Source organism: Astyanax mexicanus, chromosome 1 (assembly GCF_023375975.1).
Source record: "Astyanax mexicanus isolate ESR-SI-001 chromosome 1, AstMex3_surface, whole genome shotgun sequence".
NCBI lineage: Eukaryota > Metazoa > Chordata > Actinopteri > Characiformes > Acestrorhamphidae > Astyanax > Astyanax mexicanus.
Genome location: NC_064408.1, coordinates 36876495 through 36898176, shown reverse-complemented (window position 1 = coordinate 36898176; position 21682 = coordinate 36876495). Strand labels below are relative to the sequence as shown.

Here is a 21682-nt window from a genome sequence, read left to right as displayed (position 1 = left end):
ATTTGCTTGGTTAAAGAGCGATTAGAGTGATTGGGCTTTGTTGATGATCATGAGTATTTTTCATTTTTTAAATAATGGGCCCTATTTTAGTGATCTATAGCACACCAGGCAATTGCACATCGCGTAGCTTGATTTAGGATGTGTCGGTGTGCCGTTGGTATCGTGAGAGCACAAACTATACGCAAAAGGCATGTACTAATGCTCTTAATGAAACATGAAATAAACCAACCAGTGTGCCAGTTGTCATTCCCTTTAAGAGCCAGGTGTGCTCTGACTTTGGCACATTCATACCTTAACAGTGCAGCGTTTTTTGCACGGCTCAGTAGAGGAAACTGACCTGCGCGTTTGCACTGTTGAAGATACGCCAGCAGCTTATTTAAGGGAACAGCAATGTTATTTTATTCTTTATTCTGTTTATTGTTGATGTAAAAAGCTGGGGTGTACGCGTACGGCACTTCTGCATGGCTGAGATATGATTGGGCAGCTGAGTGTTTACTGTTGTCAGGGTTTAAATCAGTCAGTATCGCACCTGTGTTTCCAGCCCCCACATAGAAACACGGCAGAAATTTGCCTGAATACACCTCACTTCCAGACTACCATGCTCATCGGTATAAAACAGACTATTTGCGGGGTGTAAGATAGCAACAAGCATCGCGACGTGCTTTGAGAAGTTTTGAAATTTCTTGGATTGTTAACTATGTGATTATTAAGTGTCTCAAAGGAGAACCCCTCCTAACCAGCAAATCTCTGAAAAAAATAGAAAAACTATCAATTAGCCCACGTGCGCTTCCACTTGGAATCAAAGTTTAACAAAAGAGCTGGATAATTTTTCGGTGTTTTGATTGAAAAGCCAAGGAAACCATAAAATAAGGCGTTTTTTAAAGCTGAGAGACATTTAAACTTTAACATTTGCTGATATTTAGTGAATTATCATGTGACCTAAGTGGAGTTTGGATGCTTTGAGGAACTTGAGGATAGGTCGAGTGTAGAGGCGTCTCACTGAGTGCTAATTTCAGTGCTAATCAGTAATTCAAAACATTGTTCACAAGCCTATGTGTTTATATCACGCTCTGACCTTGTGTGTACACAGCCGCAGGGAAACTCAAAGACGACACAGAGATCAGAGCCTCAGACACTGGATTATACTTCAGAATGCGTGTTTGTGACTGAAAGCGGAGATATAAATCAGGAATTGAGTCACGGAAAGTAACTTAGACAGAAACTTTGAAGGAACACTTATTATTGAGTGCTTTCCAGCTTGGATTAATCACGGATCCTCACTAAAGACGGATGTTACAATTTTTAGGAACAGTAATATTTCTTTCTAGCCCTTTCTAGCCATATCTTTATATAGCTCTGGAAACTTCCGTTTCTGAATCAGTTTCTCTGATTTTGCTATTTATAGGTATATGTTTGAGTAAAATAAACATTGTTTTTTATTCTGTAAACTACAGACAACATTTCTTACAAATTCTAAATAAAAACATTTAGAGCATTTATTTGTGGAAAATGAGAAATGGCTGAAATAACAAAAAAGATGCAGAGCTTTCAGACCTCAAATAATGCAAAGAAAACAAGTTCATATTCACAAAGTTTTAAAAGTTCAGAAATCAATATTTGGTGGAATAAAACTTGGTGTTTAATCACAGTTTTCATGCATCCTGGCATGTTGTCCTCCACCAGTCTTACACACTGCTTTTGGATAAATTTATTCCATTCCTGGTGCAAAAATTCAAGCAGTTCAGCTTGATTTGTGTGAAGGCTTGTGATCATCCATCAAGATCATCCTCTTGATTATATTCCAGAGTTTTTCAAATTGGTAAAATCAAATAAACACTTTTTTTTTTCCAGAGATGTATATCGTCGCTGTCCAATGAAAAACACTTATCTCCATTTTTGTCGATTTTTAGTTTACTACATAATTTGAAAAGGAAAACAGTCCCTTACACTGTGCCATTGAAAGTTTACAAGGTTTTTTCTCTCTCCTGTAAAGTTACTGTTTTGGAGATAAGTGTTTTTCATTGGACAGCGACGCTATGGTTTACGCTAATGTATTGAGACAATCTTGAGTTATTAAGCTGCACCTTTGTTGTCGTTATTAATAGTCCTCTGTGCAAAATACAGTGCTTTGAACTTTACAATTAAATAAAGGATTTATTGATTATTTGTTGTAATCCAGGTACTGTATGACTCATTGCTATCAAAACATGACAAGACAAGACAATGTCTATGTAAGACACAGATGAACACTAGTGAATGAACACACACACACACACACACACACACACACACACACACAAAGTGATGTTTAATGGGGAACAGTAAGGGTTAAATACCTTACTCAAGGGCCCGACAATGGCAGCATGTTGAATTCTGTATCAAACACACAAACCTGTAATCAATATTCCGGTGCTTTAACTACTGAGCCACCTCTGCTCCAACAATAACTGGCATAATTAGGTTTTCATTATTTTTACCCAATGCTAGCTGCAAAATAAAGAAATGAGCTTTAAATCCGAACCCCTTGACTAAATGACCCCTTTTGTAATGAAAGAACCGTTGGTTTGCTTTTTTGAAACACTGACTGTTCTTTCACGGCTCAGCTGAGAGAACTGCGCACTCAGTTAACTGTGTTTGAGGAAAAAATGAATAAGCATATGAGAATTACTCCATTAAATCATAAGTCATCACTCCTGCTAGGCATCTCCTGCCTTGCAGAGTTCAGCTCCGCTTCAATTTCTAGAGATTTAGCTTCCCACAGAGTAAAGTCTCCAGCAGTGATCCCGCTATCAGTGTTTTCAGAAGACCTTGATCAGATGGATTAGGGCTGCATGTTTCAAGCTGGGAGTTAAACTGAAGATTCTTACCACTGCCTCCAAAAAAAATGAATTATTCACTGTAACACGTATTTTAACTCAAACATCATCTCCATCTGCAGATCATGATTAGATATTTAGCAAAGCATGTTTTGGCATGTGACCAACAGAATGGCACTCCATGTACTGGTGGAAACTACATTACCCAGAGTGTAATTCCTAATGTAATTCCTAAGCTAAAAATTGAAGTTTATACCTCATTAGTTAGCTGTGTATGAAATTTCACATTGTATGTAGGCTGCAGCTATCAAATATTTTAGTAAACAAGCATTCCAATTTTTTTTTTTTTTCGATTAATCCAGTATTTGGATGAAACATATACAGTATCTCACAAAAGTACTGTGTACACTGCAAAAAATCAATTGGCAAAAACTAGACAAAATATATGCAAATTAAGACAAAAATATGTATATTAAGCAAAAAAAAATCTGCCAATGGAGTAAGCTAAATTTTCTTAGTAAGATTTCTTACAAAAAGCAAGCAAAAAAGTCACTGTTTTTGGACACAAGAATCAGAATAACTTGATTGCTGCTTGATTGTGCTTATTTTGAGTTCAAATTACTTAAAATAAGGTACAAATTCTAAGTAAGAATGATTAAGATAATTATCCCAACAATAAGCAAAATTATCTATAACTTACAATGCTTAGTAAAACAGAAAGTCTTATCAGAGAAGAAAATAAGATTTATTGCCTTTAATTTAGAAAATTTCACTTGCTAAGATTTATTTTTTTGCAGTGTATACCCCTCACATTTCTGCAGATATTCAAGTATATCTTTTTTTTTTTATGGGACAACACTGAGAAAATGACACTTTGACACAATGAAAGGTAGCTTATATAACAGTGTAAATTAATTCTTACCTCAAAATTACTCCTATATATTATATACAGCCATTAATGTCTAAACCACTGGCAACAAAGTGAGTACACCCCTCACATTTCTGCAGATATTTAAGTATATCTTTTCATGGACTTCTTTTTATGTCCAAATTGAGCACTGCTTGTCAGTTTCCCTCCAAAATGTCGTGTGACTTTTTTTGTGTTACTACGTATCAGGTGTGCATAATGAACAGGTGTGTTAAAGTTTTTTGTAGTAAAGCTCGCACACTCTCTCATACTGGTCACTGAAAATTTTAACATGACACCTCGTGGCAAAGAACTCTCTGAGGATCTTAAAAGATGAATTGTTGCGCTACATGAAGATGGCCAAGGCTACAAGAGCATTCAGTTTTTTAAAAGAGCAAACAGAGCATGATCCCCTCCTTCAGGAAACTGGGTCTCAGGGCAGTGTTCCAGCATGATAATGACCCCAAACACACCTCTATCGAAGAGGCTGAGGGTAAAGATGATAGACTGGCCAAGCATGTATACAGACCTAAACCCAATAGAACATCTTTGGGGCATCCTCAAGCGGAAGGTGGATGCCCGGGAGAGATAAGGCAGTTCTGAAAAATAATGGTGGCCGCGCAAAATAAAGACATTTCAGGAACTTTTACTAAGGGTGTTAGTAAAGTGTTACTTACTTTTATTGAAAGTGGTTTAGACATTATTGGTTGTATATCGAGTTATTGTGAGTTATATAAGCTGCACACAGACTACTTTTCATTGTGTTAAAGTGTCATATCTGCAGAAATCTGAGTGGTGTACTCACTTAAACTGTATTTGCTTGATTAAAAAGCAACTTTAAATGTACAATATTTATACAAAATGTGACTTTAAAATTTAACAAATGGGTTTCCTTTTTACATAATTTTATTTTTTAAATTCACATTGCGCATAGCAACAAACGGTAACAAAAATGTAGTGTTCTCACAATACCAAAATTATTGCTTTCTATACAATACCTGCCTAAATATCTCAATACAGATACAGAAAATATACTACAGCAACAACATACAACTTTAGTAATTAATAGAATAATAGAAGAGAATAGAATATTTTGGCAATCTATAGCGAACAGGTCAATTGCACATCATGCAGCTGGATTTAGGGAGTGTCAGTGTGTCTTTGGTATCGTCAGGGTGCAAAAAATACGCCTTGCGTGGCTCAAAACATGCAAAAGGCATGTACTTATTCTCTTAATTAATCATGGGTATGTTTTGGGTGTAAAGTAAAAAAAAAAAAAAAATCAGTGTGACAGTCGTCATTCCCTTTAAGAGCCAGGTGTGCTCTGACTTTGGCCCGTTGATATCTTAACAGCCGGGTGCTTAGATAATGATTAGATGTTTAACAAAGCATGTTGTGACATGTGACCAACAGAATACACATACTGATGGTGCCAGTATGATAATCAACTAAGTACTTCATGCGGTTATCCTGACAGACTGTAATACCTCACAGGAAGCATAGGGGCGATATGTCTTCAGCTGTTTCTTTGAAGATTGTTATATACAGTATTAAGAAGTTTATGGTTCATATTAACCATAAACCAATCAATTCTGACAGATTGTAATACACTACAGGGGTAGGGGTGCTCCATGTACTGGGTGGAAACTATATTACCCAGTGCTGTGCATTTTTAAACTAATCTGCTCAGTGTGAGCTGAATGTATACATGGTGTCAGAATTTGGCAGTTTAGAGAATGCCACATAAATTCACTGTTTATTGTGAAAAGTGAGTTTAGTCAATGCTCTTGCTCCAGAAACGTGAGGTATGGAGAATAAAATAAGCTCTTGAAACTCAATAGGAGCAGTGTAGCTTCATAAACGCAGCCATTGTGTTTCCTCCACTTATTTTACTCAGATATTAAGCAGTGGCAGTTGCATCATCCAGAGCCTTTTGACCTCTCCAACACAGCAGAGAGGCCCAGATGGATTAGGTGATTTGACTGCTTTCGTCTAGCATCAGAACAGAGCACAAAACCAGAGGACTATCAGGTCAAATCTTTACTTTACGCAATGGGAGATGAAGCAGATGATACCCTAACAGTGCTGTCACTTAGTCCGTCAGAGAAAAAGTGATGATACAGTTGTACAAGCATTTCAGCAACACTGTGTAGGGAGACACAAAGGGCCCTGTTTTAGCTTTCTATAGCTGAGCCATTAACCATAAACTCAAGAAAATTGTCTGTGACATAGCATCTGTTTTTAATGCCATTTTTATTATATATATATATATATATATATATATATATATATATATATATATATATATATATATATATATATAGCTATGGCGAGATAATCACAATATTGCAAATAAACAAATTAGATTCGTTTTTTAAGTTGCACAGGTTAGAATGTTATAATCACACAGCTCTGGGTGCACATGTGAGCTCCTCCACCTGTGCGCATTTCCCTTTTGACTTGCAGCACTGTTTGTAGCTGTTCTTAAATAATAGGTCTATGCTTCTTCAGTGTTGTAATGTTAATTAACATCATTCTGAACAGATTTCAGTCATCCAAACAGCCCGAAAATGTTTGTCGTTTACCGCTGTCTCTTTGCTGTGAAGATGCTTGAAGATGAGGAAGAAGACACCGCAGACATTGCCTTAAGTGTAATACAATTATTTATTACAAAGACTAAGACAATATCTTCAAGGCTTCCTAGGCCAGCCTTGGATTGTCCCTTCTCTCTCTCTAGTCTTGTGGTCTAAACAGTATATATAGCTTTCCCACAATCACTCCCATAGCTCTCGTACCAAAACCACCCTATGTTCCAACCACCCCATGTATAGCTTCACCATATATGGAGACATGACCTTTTTAAGAAGTGGCACTGACCCCTCATGTGACATTCCAATCATATATAAACATGTGGTCTTCACCACAATCTCTCCACCTCTTTTGAGAACTCACTCCATTGATAGAAGCACGAAGCCTTGGCGTAGTAATGGATGACCAATTCTCATTCTCAAGCCATGTTGCAAATCTGACTTGGTCATGCACATTTCTCCTGTACAACATCCGGAGCGTTTGACCGTTTCTGTCTCAGGAAGACACTCAGGTGCTTGTGCAGTCTCTTGTCATCTCAAGACTTGACTACTGCAACTCTCCACTGGCTGGTCTTCCACTGCGATCCACCAAAACCCTGCAACTAGTTCAGAATGAGGCGGCAACATGACTTGTCTTCAATCTTTTGAAGTTCAGTCATGTGATTCCTTTGTTGTGGTCCCTACACTGGCTTTCTGTTCCTGCTCGCATCAGATTCAAAACCCTGATGCTGGCCTACAAAAAAGCCAAAAATGGACCAGATCCTTCCTACTTCATGGCAATGACGGTCAAAGCCAGATCTGTACCAAGAGCTCTTAGAGCTTCCAGTACGGCTCAACTTGAACCTCTTCTCTGTGCTGGAGGACCAAGGTGGTGGAATGAACTTCCACTGAGTGTCAGAACAGCAGAGACATTTGTGGCTTTCAAACGCTAACTAAAGACTCTTAGAAACTTTTCAAATAGATCCTAAACTAATCTCTAAAGATTATCAAGGATTGGTGTATCTCTTTATCCTAGTCTCTACTAACAAACTATTGGTAAACCATGAAGCACTTTCGTAAGTCTGCTAAATTCCATATATGTAAATATATTTTTTTATTAATTCTGTTTGTGTTTTAGGCGTAACATGAAATAAACCAATCAATATGTTGCTTGCCATTCCCTTTAAGAGCCTTGTGCGCTCTTTGGTATTTTGGGATTGGTATTTGAACCTATTCTTCCTGTGCGATCACGCTGTCATAAAAATTAAATGTTATTTCATTTGTACTCTGTTTATTGTTGATGGAAAAGTTGGATTTGTGCTGCTGCAGGTCTGTGTGTGTGTGTGTGTAAGGAGCAGCGGTATACACACATATTGCATGTGCATGGTGAGCCTGCGTTGCCAACATAGCAATGAACATCTGACAGTTATCCAAGTTCATTTTAATCGGTGGCACACCTGATTTTTTTTTTTTTTCGCCAAGATAGCAATACGCCAGAAATTTACCTGAACATACCTCACTTCCAGTCCACCACTCTAGTCATTGTAAATATATTTACAAGCTCTGTTGCTATTTAGACAACACACCTTGCGCAGGTTGCAAGATAGGGCCCATTGTCACATTTAAAAGAGCGCAGTTCAGTCGCAGATGCCAGGAAGATGCATGAAAGTGCAGATGCATTTATCACAGCAGTAACTGTGACTTTATTAGTAGTTTTATGTAACTGTGGCAAAAGAAGAGCTAATCAGGGATATAGAATTGTTGTGGGAATCAGAGGCCACAGATTGTCTGAACTTCTGCAGCTAGATCCTGATTTAACTCTGAGCCAAGCAATACCAAAAGACCTGCAAAATGAAACTGTGAAAAAACAACAAGCTGTGCTGCGTGTCTCTAATAATACAGGAGCGGCTAAGGGCATAAATGTAGATGCTATAATAAGAAGAGTTGGAAACGAGGGAAAATCATGTTTCAAAACCCAAAGTATTAAAATTTTTTTATTAAAAATTAAAGAGCATCAATACCTGTGACGGAGGGAGCAGATGGAACGCGTAAATGTGGGTAAGACAAACTTTAATAAATATCAAATAAATAAACAAACAAATGAGGAAATAACAAGAAAATATATAAACATAAACAAACAGGGAAACAAACAAAGAGCTAAGTTAAATAGATAATAAACTAACAGGGCTAGGGATATATACAAGGGATAAATACGTAAATATATACAGGTATAAACAAGGAAACATACAGGAAATAAATGTGACGGGAAATAAACGTGACAAAAAAACAAACTAGAAATAAACAAGACATTGTAAATACAAATAACCAAGGAACGAGGAATAATCTATAACGTGGCGAGACAAACAACATGAGAAGGTGCAAAGATCGACAGCAAACATAGATTAAAAGGTACTATTTATACTAACATGAAACAATGAACACCTAGGGAAAGGGCGGAGCTACAAATTACAGACACGTGACGGAAAAATACTGGGAAAAACACTGGAAAACGCGGAAAACAGGGAAACAGAGCGAGAGCGTGACAATACCAAAAACAATGTGGCAGATGTGGTGCAGGTAAAACGTATGCATGGAAGGATTGTCCAGCTAGAGATGCTGAATGCCATAAATGTCACAAAAAACTGGCACTGTGTTGCTGCACGTCTTGTATCTGAAATGGTCTCAAGGTGAATGAGAATCCTGCTCAGAGCTCTTTGTTTTTCTTGGAGATTTGTCCTCATCTACGGCTCAGTAGTGGACAGAAACAATTTCTGTAAATGGGACAGTCATCCAGGTTAAATTACATACAGGAGCAGCAGTGTCAGCTTGTACCAGAGAGTATTTTCAGCAAAAACAAACTTGTCACCTCCTAAAAGCACAAAACGTGCTTTATGGGCCAAGCCACAACATCCTTGATGTACCGGATTTTTCGGACTATAAGGTGAACTGTCAACAAACATCTATTTTCAGATTTTCAATTTTTACTGGATTATTGGGCCCATTAAGTGACACTAATAAGGAGGCCTACATCGAAGTGAACAAGGGTGTTGCAAAGTTTTCCTTCTAATGGGGAAGCTGGGGGAAGCGCCTCAGAATTTTTTTTTGCAAAGTAAAACGAGCGCTGGATGTTCCCTGACGCTGACCAATAGGAAGACAGAGCGTTCTGTGGTGCACACATTTGTAAACATAGCGAAAAGAAAGCGGGACAATTCTCCTGCAGTCCGCTGCACCAGCGAAACAGAAGAACAATCGAACATCTTTAGCTGTACCTTAAGTTCTTTCTAACCATGATTGTCAGATTCTATGTTTCTCCTCTACAAACTTACACAAAGACTTGGAGGATGATTGGTCGGTGACTAATGTGTAGTGTTGCCAGTTCACATGAAACAAAGATAACCGCTTAATCTGACATAGTGAACATCGTGAGGGACAAAAATGTCATGTAGTCTGAGCTTGGTATAAGAGATAAGGTGAAGGAGCTAGAGGAGCTAGGCTGGAAGGAGAATATACTGTAAGTGTCATTTTCAGGGTGATCAGTCCTACAGTCAAGCAGGAGAATTCACATATGTGTAGAAAGAAGTGGGTCAAAAGAGAAAAGCACATCCTGCCATCTGTAGACCAGTCCATAGCGGTGCTGTCCAGTGCCAAGTGCAAGTGTTCATGGAATTGGATGCTAGGTCAGGCTTCTGGCAGATTCCACTCACAAATGAATCAAAGGCTCTCACTACATTCATTAGACCGTTTGGGAGATATATTTTCAGTCAGCTTTCCAGCTTTTGGAATTGTATCGGCCCAGAATACTATCATGGAGTGATCTTGCCGTAGTGATGACGTTCTTGTCTTTGGGTGAGACAAAATAGCGCATGATCATCAACTGCACCAGGGGCTACATGTACTAAAGGTGTGTACGCAATGCCTTATTTCAAGCTCACGGTCGGATGTTCTAAATGTGACTTGAACGTGAGAAAGTGCGTTACCCCGCAGCACTTTCGTTTCAGGCGTACGCATGTTTTTTGTACATATGTATTGTGTTTTTTGTCATTTGGCAACACTTAGAGGCAATGCATTAAAATTACAACTAAGATATCCTTACGCACACATTGTAGTAAGCCATTATTGGGTAAAATAAAGTACATTATTCAGACAAATAAACAGTAAATTAATCAGACAATTTTATTGGCTTACTGAAATAATCGTTCAACGTGTTTCCATTTAGCCTAGATTATATAAACATGCATAAAAGTTTGCGCTGGAGTTGTTGGAGATGGCAGTGTTGGCATTATTGAAATATATTGCTATAGGCTGAATTAGCAGAGAGCGCGTTTTCCTTGACCATTACGCTTTTTTGGCCCATGATGATGATGTCTGGCTTATAAACTGTTTCAGATTTTCAGAAGCATGGTTGGGATATGATTACAAGCTGAGGTTGTGAGGGGTGGCTTCTCGGTAAGCAACTCATTTAAAGCATTTAAATGAAGGCATGTATTATCCAGCTTAGAATAATGAATGGTAATTGGTAATTATTATATTACTTAGAAGACAGTGGCTATGCTACACGCCTTGCGACACTTTCTCGATGGGCATATTATTATTATTATTATTATTATTATTATTATTATTATTATTATAACATTATACTCTGCGTAATTGAGGGAGGAGTCATGACAGGTGTGATGTTTTCGTGCACTTGCGCTTAATTTTTAAGTTGATTGTGATGTACTAAAAGAAAGTACGTGGGATTCTGCCTACGCACGGTTTGATACATCCAGATTTTTTTGTGCGTACAGAACTTTTCAGCTCTGAGCGTACAGAACAATTTAGTAGGAAGTTCACGCAAGTCTTAGTACATGAGGCCCCTGGTGTTGCAGAAGCTTCAATCTTCAATGAATGAAACTTGTGAGTTTGGCAAGAGTGAAATGCTTTGTGTTGGACACAAAATCACGAAAAAATTAATGGATTGGAAGCAGAACCAAACAAGGTGAGAGCTGTCCTTCAAATGCCTGAGCCAACCTGTTTGGCTGATGTTCACAGAGCTATGGTGGGCATTGCAAATGATCTCATCAAATTCCTCTCACAACCAGCTTCATTCACCACTCCATTGAAGCAGTCTAAGGGACTGAGAGATAGAAATGAATGGTAGGAGGGGGATCTAAAGAGAGCTAAGTTTACCAAAAGTATTGGCCTAGTATTCATCAGAGAGAGAGAGAGAGAGAGAGCAGGGTTGCAGCAGATGTATCCTCGCAGGGCACGTGGAAACCTTTCTTTTTCTCATACAGTAAAGCTCTATAATGCTCTATAATGTTCTTATGACCTACACACTCATTCTGGCAAACTGCAATACACTTCAAAAAATGTAAAGGGGGCTCTATAATGCTCTGCAATGTTCATATGATCCACTTAGATTGCAGTACACTACAGGAAATGTAGAGGGAGCTCTACAATGCACTATAATGCTCATATGATCCACACAAATATTCTGACAGACTGTAACACACTATAGGAAATGTCATATGATCCACACACTCAATCTGACAGACTGTAATACACTACAGGGAATGCAGATGGTGCTCTATAATGCTCTGTAATGCTCATATAATCCACACACATTCTGACAGACTGCAATACACTTCAGGAAATGTAGAGGGGGGCTCTATAATGCTCTGCAATGTTCATATGATCCACTCAGATACTTTGTCAGATTGTAATACACTACAGGAAATTTAGAGGGAGCTCTACAATGCTCTATAATGCTCATATCATCCACACACTCATTCTGTCAGACTGTAATACACTACAGGGAATGCAGATGGTGCTCTATAATGCTCTATAATGCTCATATAATCCACACACATTCTGACAGACTGCAACACACTACAGGAAATGTAAAGGGGGGCTCTACATTTCAAGCAGACTGAGCAACACGGAGAAGTGCTATTCGCAAATTGATTCCCATGTTACTTACTGACCATAAACCGCTTATACCACTGCCGGATACCAGAGACCAAGATTGATGAGTTAATACCCATAATTCTCAGATTCTCAGATGCCTTTGCCCAATCAGATTCTGTGGTAACACTTTACATTAAGTGTTGACTAACAAACATGAATTAATGCACTAGTTACCATGAATAAGACATGAGGTAATGCTTAGGTTATGTTAATAAAACATGGAACTACATCATTCATTAATGTTTCTTTCACATTACAAGTGAATCATTTGTTAAGGTGAACAATAAATCATATACTTTATTATCATATACTTTACTAATGTTAGGTAAACAAGTAACAACTGCGTTAGTTAATCTTCTTGTCATTTGCCTAGGTACGTTAAATATTTATATTTAAGTAAATATTAGTCTGGATGGTGCTTATGCTTCATTTCATATATACAGCAGTGCTGTGTCTCACTATGTAAGGGTCTGTTAAAATGATATATATATATATATATCTGTTAAACATTACTAAGCACTTATACAGCTCTGTTCAGTAACATAAATATACCTGAAAGTGATATTGAAATAATTCTAATCCATGTAGAGATGTACACAAGTAACTGGCTACCACTGCATAAGTGTTATCACAGCCAAATATATTTAGAACTAATATTTAATAAATAAATAACAAATGAAAAAAATTAACAAATGAATGTATGCATAGCTGCAGCTTATAAGCAACTGACAAGAAGAGCAGTTGTTACTTGTTTACCCAACATTAGTTAACATTATTAATGAAGTGTATGATTTATTGTTCATCTTAACAAATGAAAATAACATTAATGAATGCTGTAGTTCCGTGTTTAATTAACATTACCTAAGCATTGTTACTGTATTACCTCATGTCTTATTCATGGTAACTAATGCATTAATGTATGTTAGTTAGTCAGCACTTAATGTAAAGTGTTACTGATTCGGTTATATACATTTATATATTTTGAGAAATACAAAATGTTCCAGGGAACCTCATACAGTAACTGCAGGCACACGGTTTCGTACATTACTTAGTAATGCTGATCAGCAGTTGGAAAAAGATGTTCAGGTTTTTGTGGACAGTATAGTGTCATCACTGTCACTGACAGAGACTCATCTGAAACAAATACCCAAGAGACCCAAGCAGCGGACAATACGTGGCAGAATGTGAAACACTACAGTTTAGCTGACCATTCAAAAAGAGCTTCAGCATTTTTGGCAAGTCAGAGCTGCACTGACCGTAGTGGCCAATCTCCTCCTAAAAAGTGACAGATTAGTGATTCCAGTTTAACTGCAAAAAAAAAAAAGAGCCTTAGCTGCATAGTAGAGGGTGCTCTATAATGCTCTATAATGCTCTATAATCCACTCAGATATTCTGACAGACTGTAATACACTACAGGAAATGAAGAGGGAGCTCTCTAATGCTCATATGATCCACTCAGATATTCTGACAGACTGTTATACACTACAGGAAATGTAGAGGGAGCTTTATAATTCTCTATAATGTTCATATGATCCATACAGATATTGTGACAGACTTTAATGCACTACAGTAAATGTAGAGGGAGCACTTTATTCCTCTTTATTGTTAATTTGATTCACACTGATATTCTGGCAGACTATAATACACTACAGGAAATGTAGAGGAAGCTCTGTAATGCTTTATAATCCACTCAGATATTCTGACAGACTGTATTACACTACAGAAAATGTAGAGGGAGCTTTATAATTCTCTATAATGTTCATATGATCCACACAGTCATTTTAACAGACTGTAATACACTACAGAATTTGTAATGGTTGCTCTATAATGCTTTATAATGCTTATATGATCCAGTTATATATTCTGATAGACTGTAACTGTTCTCTTTAATGCTCAATAATGCTCATATGATCCACTGAGATATTTTGACAGACTATAATACACTACAGGAAATGTAGAGGTAGCCCTGTAATGCTCATATAATCCACTCACATATTCTTACAGACTGTAACACACTACCGGAAATGTAGTGTGTTGCACTACACTACACAAAAAAGGGAGCTCTGTAATGCTCTATAATGCTCTATAATGCTCATATGATCCACTGAGATATTTTGACAGACTGTAATACACTACAGGAAATGTGGAGGGAGCTCTACAATGCTCTATAATGCTCATATGATCCAGTTATATATTCTGACAGACTGTAGTACACTACAGGAAATGTAGAGGGAGCTCTATAATGCTCTATAATGTTCATATGATTTACACACTCACTCTGATAGACTGCAATACAATACAGGAAATGTAGAGGGAGCTCTACAATGCACTATAATGCACGTATGATCTATACAGTGTTTCTGACAAGCTGTAATGCACTTCATGAAGTGTTGAAGGGGTGACGCTGCTTGTGTTTCATTTGAAAAGTGCTGTAGAGGACTAGATGGGCTTTGCTAATCTGCGCTAATAAAATTCTGCAGCATCAAAGTCCTGGAGGATTCAGTTCAGAATTGACAAGAGGGTCTCAGACAAAGCTCCATTAATGTAATACTCTCCTGCTGGTCGCATTATTATGGAGATTAAAGCGTTGCTGAGGGCAGGTGTGGGTTAGCTTGGCAGCTGTGCACTAGATTACCTGTTATTTCAATTCAGTGGCCTGTGGCTCACATCACATGACCCAGATACCCCTGTAATATTAAATGCAGATAGATATTGTAACATTTTTCCAATTCCGTATTTAAATTCAATCAGTGGTGGGACCACATTTTTTTAAAATCTACACTATCGGGTGACAGCAGACAGTACCTAACCCAATGATTGCAGTAAATGGCTGTTAATGAGTTTTAGTTGATACTTTTGCGATATTATATTGGGGTTTATTTCAGATACACACAATTTCTTTATCCCAACACTTCTGGATGCTCGTGCGTATGAGTTTTTATGGTTCATGAACTCCAAGTAAAAAGCAGTGTTAATTTCATTTATGAAAACTATGACCAAAAATAGTCATTCTCAAGATGAGAGCTAAATAAAAAATGAATACTCAAAAATTAAAACTATGACAAAATGCATTACATTTTTTGTCAACGAATAAAAAATATGTGGTGTCAATCAATTAAAAAATTTAGTCTGATTAATCACAACAATATTCTTGTTCTTCTTAAGACACATGGTTTTATAGTGGGTATTTAAATGTAAATTAAAGAATGAATGTAAGAAATGTAAAATGCAATTATAGTTATTTTAGTGGTGTCAATTAAAATACTAGTATATACTTGTATGTTTGAGGGGAAATAAAACCAACATGAGGCGCTGGAATAAAAAATGCAAAATAAATTTGATAGAGGAAACTTTATCATTCTTTATTGAAAACAGCTCAGCTTGGTTGTAAGGATTTCTGAATTAAAACTTAATTTGCTGAGTTTAAAAGGGCGTTTTCACACCTGTAGTTGGTTTCTAGGCAGGTTATGCACATAACGTAGCTATGTTGGCTAGTTTGAAATGTCTCCAGTTTAGTTTTAGAGTTGTTTAATGCCTGAAAGGGATCTGTTCAGTACACTATCATTAGCTAAGGTGTTTAAGTTATATGGGCCACAAACACCTCTTAAACTCGAACACTGGGACACAATTCATACAGCCTTCACTTTTTATTTTTACATACTATAAACCTGTGGGCTAATTCAATAGCTGTGTTTATAACATGTAATATGTCAATACCAAGAAACTCAGTCCCAGTTTGCAGACAGTATTATGACTAAAAAAGCTTCCAACTTATAAACACACCTTCAATAATACTATAAATATATTTTTATATACTCATTAATTATTCTTGTCTTGAATATAATATTAGTTATAGTCAGTGTTGGGCACGTTACTTTGAAAAAGTAATTAGTTATAGTTACTCGTTACTTCTCCAAAAAAGTAACTGAGTTACTAACGGAGTTACTCCACTATAAAAGTAACTAGTTACCAGTAAAAGTAACTATCGCCTTACTTTTTAATATTCAACCGTCAAAAAAAAAAGGAAATCAATTATGTATTTACTATTATTATTAGAAAAATAACAAACGAAAATGAACCCAAAATGTTGACAAAAATATAATCTAACGAATTACAAAAAATAAAAACGAAATTCTTCACAGAACCAAAGAAAATTACTAAAACATATAATACTGAAAAAAACGGAAAAAAATTAAAAACGCATCTGGGGATGAAATTAAACAAGCCAAGCCACACTCAAAGGAAATATGTATATATAAACTAAACAAAATAATGGACAAGAACAACAATCTAATGTTCGTTAAAATGGTATTAATATAACAGCTACACCAAAAGGGAATAGAGCTTAGATCGGGCGCAAAAAATCCGACCCGACCCAGCCAAAGCCTGTGCATGTTCTGCCCGAGCCCAACCAAACCCGAACCATAAACTGTATGTTTTCCGGCTGATTGAATGAGCAAAATATGATCAGAATTATGTTTATTAACACTAACATAGAAGCATAAAACTAGTATTTAACTAAAATGATTTTTAAGAACAGCTACACACAATGCTGCAAGTCAAACGTGGAGGCGTTCACGCGCGCCCAGAGCTACGTGATTACATTTTTCATTTTTATTATAGTTATACTTTTATACTTTTTTCTGTTCAGTAAATTTTAATTTGTTTTTAGGGTGGGCTTGCTGGTTTTTATTATTCACACATCTCATCAGAGAGATCAATCTAATAAACGTGAGAGAGAAAGAGAGAGAGAGAAAGAGAGATTTCTGGTATGAGCTACTCACAGGTAAATGTTCTCACATACTGTATCTCCTGTTTCTCTTTCATCTGCCTGGCACGCATATTGTAATCCCATACATAAATCTGCAGTTTCTCAGTGTTTTCTGTCGTATTTTGCGGCTAGCGCGAGCGCTTTACACAAGAAGAAAATTAACGGACCACGAGGTGCCGCGCGCTCGGCACAACACCGCCCGCTGTACAACTCCGCTGTACAACAGCGCTTATAAATAAATTAAACACGAAAATGAGGGTATTCTATCAGTAATTTCAGTTCCTTTTAGTTAGTTTTATAAACACAAAATACAGTTCAAGGTAGTTTTTTTTCCTTTTAATTACCATTTAACTGCGTTATAGTTACAGTCATAGTAATTAGTTAGATTACTTGTTACTGAAAAAAGTAACGCCGTTACTCCCAACACTGGTTATAGTCAATTACAATGTATTATAACAGGTCTTTGTTCGCTCTAAGTAAAGTGCCAGACTTTCATCGTGGGACTATATTATTAACGATAGCTATATACTATTTTAACATATATATTATAAACACAGCTTATAATGTATTATGATCAGAAGTTATAATGCTTAATAAACATGGCTATTATGGGTTATGTATTTTTATAAATATTTATAGCCATGTTTATAATGCCTTATGAATGCATTATAATATGCTATGAATGTGGTTATAATAGAGATGACATTCATAGAAACATTAACACATTTTAGTGTTAACATAATTTAAATGTAACACAAGTGAAAGGCTTTTTGTTTTAATAAACATTAGCAACAAATAATGACACAAATTTAAAAGAGTAAAAACAGTAAAAAATATATAATACATACTTTTTGTTCTGCTAAAATATATTCAAGTAAAATATTAAAAAATGTTTGTTTTCTTCAAATAATACTAAACAAAGACTAAAATGTATAACTGTGTGTCTAAAATGTGACTAAAACTATTATATATTTTAGCCAAAAGACTAATATTAAAACTAAATCAAAATCGACTGTCAAATTAATGCTGATCAAAACCTGACTGTTAAAAAAGAAAGTTTAAATAGCTCAGCATTTTCTAGTAGCATTGAACAGCAGTGATTGCTTTTTTTTTTTTTTTAATGACAGAAACAGACTGTCCAAAGAGAAGCTGTGTTTTTAAAGAAAGATCAGTTTAGTTAGACAGCATTTACATGCACAACACACACACACACACACACACACACACTCTGCGATGCAGATCGACAGGTACACTATCTCCCTCTCACACACACATTCGAGTCAAAGAAAGGCTAAGTGTCCTGCGGTGCTCACCTGTCAGTCAAGCTGCAATTTGCCTTGAGTGTCCTTCTGGCATTCTATCCCGTCTTCTTCACCTGACACGACGCCAGTCACCACGACCAGGCTGTTTTACTCCATGTATAATAAAAGGCAGTGAGAATGTGAGAATATTAAGTCAATCCCTGAAGGTCATTGAATGAGCTTCACATCAAAGGAGAAGGTGCAAAAATGTAACAAAAAAATAAATTAATTCAAATAGAAAAATAAATATGCAGGTTTGAAGACTTTCAAGAAAATACCCTCACTGAAAAAAGAATAACACACCAATAAGGAAGTTGTTCACAGTGATGATATAATGATGTGATTATAATATTAGAATAAAAGGATAAGTTTATTTAGAGAAAAGTGTACAATTTAAAGGAGGATCCAGTACACTGTTAACCTTCCTGTAACCTGGATAGAAGATGTCACTAAAGATGATACAGTTCCAGTTCTTAGCAGTGCAGGTTTCTTGTTGATGACACCAAACAAAGGTGACAGTGGCAGGCTGATGGACGGACGAGATGGCAGGCAGTTTGTCAAAATGTCCGTCCTGTTTCTCTCAGTCCAGAGATGCGCCCTTTTCTTAAAAATCTGTCAGCTGGGCAAAATGTCTTTAAGTGTCTCATAGAGGAATGACTTGTCTTATATATATATATATATATATATAATACCAGCTGCAACTACTGTATTAAATTGTATTGTATTACTGTATTGTATTAATATTATTAATACTGTATTTTTTTTCAGGGCAGTTTTGATATTTTTTAATGAAAATTTAATGAAAGTGGCAACTTTAATGGAGGGATATGTGTATAGAATCAAAATGTTCTCCATACCAGGTATTGAACAACAATAAAATATGACGGTAAAAGAAAATAATGTACAGTGACAGCAAAAAAAATAAAATTAAATTAAATAAGCCTCATGTTCTAATGCTTCCTATAAACTGATTCCTCTTAAAAGGAGCAGTATTTAAGCTTAATGCTGCCTCTTCTGCTTAGTCTTAACTTTAGACAGGACACATTGTCTAGGCCCTAATAATAATACACTGTACTTCTTCTCTACAGTATAAATCATACACCAGTATAATGATTATATTCAATTAATTCACTTATAGATCAGTAATAGCATCTCAAATCTAAGGGTGCACTTAAAATATAGAATGTCATTGGAAAGTTAATTTAAATTTATTTCAGTAATTCAACTAGTATTCTTTTAATGTTGGTGATTATGGCTTACAGTCAATAAAAAACCCAAGAGTCAGTATCTCAGAAAAGTAGTGTATTACATACAAGCAATTTCTGTGGTTATTAAATCAGATATTGGTGCTTTTGGCTCATTTTTCTCCATGACCCAGTGCAGCATCTACCAGCTGCAGATTCCCTCTTCTGACGAACTTTATGAAGAGGAGGATTTCATTTTCCAGCAGGACTTGGCACCCTGCCCACACTGCTAAAAATACCAATACCTGATTTAATAACAGCAGTGTGTCTGTGCTTGATTGGGCAGAAAAAATGGGGATGTGTTCGTTTTTTACTCTTATTGAGAATTTTTATAGGTGGAAGACCTTAAAAGCAATCAGTTCTGATATTTATAAAGAAGTGGATGCGTTTGCTCTGATCGTTTTTTTTTTTTTCCTTCATTTTTATAATGTAATAAATTGTTAGCAACTGCTTCAACATGGCTTCTACAACAGAGATCAGAGCCTATTAGTATCTCAGTGTTACATGCTAGTTTTCTTTTTTATTTAAGGCTACTCGGGTCCAGATAGGCAGCTAGTCTGTGATTTCACTGCTGTTTTATCTTTAATTAACTGCAGAAAGGATTCTCCTCTCCGGTTAGTCGTGCGCTTAAGGCACCTACAAAGTGAATCAAGGAGACCATAGTCATTTGGGCAGAGAGCCAAAAGAATCTGATTGTTGTTTGTATAGCTGTGATAAAATATCCCACAGACTTGTAGGATCCGGCTGAGAGGAAGCATGTAAAAAGTAATTAAGAGCGGCCTGAAAATCAAACCCTGGGGGATACCTCGGGTCACTGGCACACTCTGAGAAATATCGCTTCCTTTTTTAAGAAAGCATTTTCTGCCTCGCAGGTACGAACTATTTTAGCACTGTATCCGGGAGTCTAACCAAGTTATTTAGTCTTAAGTATTAAAACAGCTGTTTTTAATTATGTATAACCTTAAAAAAAAATCCTTTCACTATGGTTAGGCCATAATTCCTGCCTAAAACAGCTGTTTAAAGACAGAAACCCTGTATGTTGCTTGAAGGCCACTTTCTTAATGATTTTTATACAGATTTAAGATGAAAAATCTGTTAAAGTCTGTAGTTTTAATCAAAAAGGAAAAGCACTAGACATACGGTATTGTGCAAATGTTTTAGTGACTTATCTGTGAAGTAAGTGTTTATTAGCTCAGCAAAACACCAGCATTACAATAAATACAAACAGCAATTTTACCAAAAGCAGAGCGTTTACAGCAATATTTACCTTAAAACATCTCCTAATCTCTCCTCATCTGAGTTTAATAGAGTTATTTCTAGTGCTGGTTTGGTAAATTGGTGAATTTGGTAAATCAGGTGAGCTGCTGACGGAACTGAACATAATATACACATGCTGGCTGAGGAGCATCCAGACGAAATCTGTAACTACACTTTGTTCTTCATCTTGGCTCACAGGATAAAACATACTTAGTTAAAAATGAGAATGTCATTGTTATGTTTGCTGAGATAAATGGATTAGTGTAATTTGCTTTGACGCCTAAAACTTTTGCACAATACTGTACATAAGCTAAAGAATATATGAAGCTATTGATTGTATATTTAGTCGTTTTGGTTGGTTGGTAATGTATCCAAACTGCAAGTGGTTCATTTGAAAAGACTACCAAAATTTCCAGACTTTAAGACGCACTGGATTATAAGGCGCATTAAACGTCACTAGTAAGGAGGCCTACATTGAATTGAGCCATGTTTTCCTTAAAATGGGGAAGCTGTGGAAGTGCATAAGTAAACAAAACTGTAATTCTTAAAAAAACATTTTCTCAAGTCAAATGAGTGCTGGATGTTAATCTACACTGATTTCTCTCCTGAAAACTGTTTATTTGGGTGACATGCAGAATACAGTCCCATATACTCACCTCTGTACAGCAAAAGAGCTAGCACTGTGGTTAGGAGCTAATGCTAATGCTGCTGAACCTAGCCATAGTTTTGGAGAAACTTTACTCAAAACTCACCCTTATAATGTTGCCCTTGAGAGGAGTGTCTGTACTGCTCCTTAATACCTGACTGGTAAAATTCATACATACGGTGCATCAGATTATACTGCGCACTGTGGATTTTTGGTGCACTAGG

General features: G+C 36.4%; 1 protein-coding gene across 2 annotated transcripts in view; it reads left to right on the top strand.

Annotated features, from left to right (window-relative positions):
* Positions 1-21682, top strand: part of rxfp2l (relaxin family peptide receptor 2, like) — a 319695-nt gene that overhangs the window by 285885 nt on the left and 12128 nt on the right. The gene's annotated exons all lie outside the window — the stretch shown is intronic.